The sequence below is a fragment of the Calidris pugnax genome, unplaced genomic scaffold (genome assembly GCF_001431845.1).
Source record: "Calidris pugnax isolate Ruff unplaced genomic scaffold, ASM143184v1 C14742435, whole genome shotgun sequence".
Classification (NCBI taxonomy): domain Eukaryota; kingdom Metazoa; phylum Chordata; class Aves; order Charadriiformes; family Scolopacidae; genus Calidris; species Calidris pugnax.
In genome coordinates, this window is record NW_015093712.1 from 322 (window position 1) to 1,310 (window position 989).

Consider the following 989-nt stretch of genomic DNA (forward strand, 5'->3'; position numbering starts at 1 on the left):
ATGAAGACTTCAGGATGACTCTGTTCCTATTGCAAGACACTACACCACAACTCTGTGGTGTGTGTTTTTCTCCAAGGGCAGTACAGTCCTTTCAAAAACCTCATTCTCTTAAGTGTTCTCATAAGAACACCGGTAATTCAATGAATCAAAATGATATTGAAAATATGTTACTTTTCAGACCTTAACAAAAAAAACCTACCTATAAATACTTAACAGTGAAAGCATCAGACAAAATTCCAGAGACAAATTAGCAGCCACCAGAGATGCCCACATGCTGCTCCCAAACGTGTTTCAGAACACTGTCACGATGCAGCACGATCAGGCAGCCTTAGCCCTTCACATCTTTCCTTTATGACTAATAAAAGTTAATTCCCAAGTCAGCTGCTTAACTAGCCCCATCTGCAAAAGGGGAGGGATACAGTTTCAAAGAGAAAACCATTTTCAAAAATGAAAATTACTTTTATTTTTCACTTCGATACCCATGAGACTACAACAGTTCAACAAGGTAAACATAACAGTTATACAAAACATATGTAACTATTTACAGACTTAACTGTACAAAATAATTTAAAGTTTAGAAAAGTTTCATGCAACCTCTTGTTGACTGACACAGTCTAGGAAATCTCCCTGGAGAAGCATAAAAGATCTTCAAATGCATTTATTTATTTAATGGTTCAAAAAAAGGATGCTGCAAGGCTTCATCAAGAGTAATTCTTTTGGCAGGGTCGTATTCCAGCATCCTGCGAACAAGGTCAAACAGACTCTGGTGATCCGTGTCTTGGCAATGCATGAACTCCTGAAAGAAGGAAAAAAAGGAAGTATTTTAGAGAGATCTTTCACAACTGCCAATCTCATAAAATAATAAAAAAAGCTGTCTCCTACCTTTAAGGGCTTACAGCGTCTCCGAACATATCGCCCTGCAGAGCTGTGTTCATCCCAGTCCAATTGGTCATGGTGAAAATAATGCTTTCTGCATGACGAGGAAAATA

At 38.0% G+C, this 989-nt stretch overlaps 1 long non-coding RNA gene across 1 annotated transcript; it reads right to left on the minus strand.

Moving 5' to 3' along the window:
* Nucleotides 1–438: 438 nt before the first annotated feature.
* Nucleotides 439–988, minus strand: LOC106900709. Its single transcript, XR_001414187.1, has 2 exons — nt 883–988; nt 439–796 (listed from the first exon to the last, which is right to left on the minus strand). It is a non-coding gene; the product is annotated as an uncharacterized LOC106900709 (long non-coding RNA).
* Nucleotide 989: the final 1 nt, after the last annotated feature.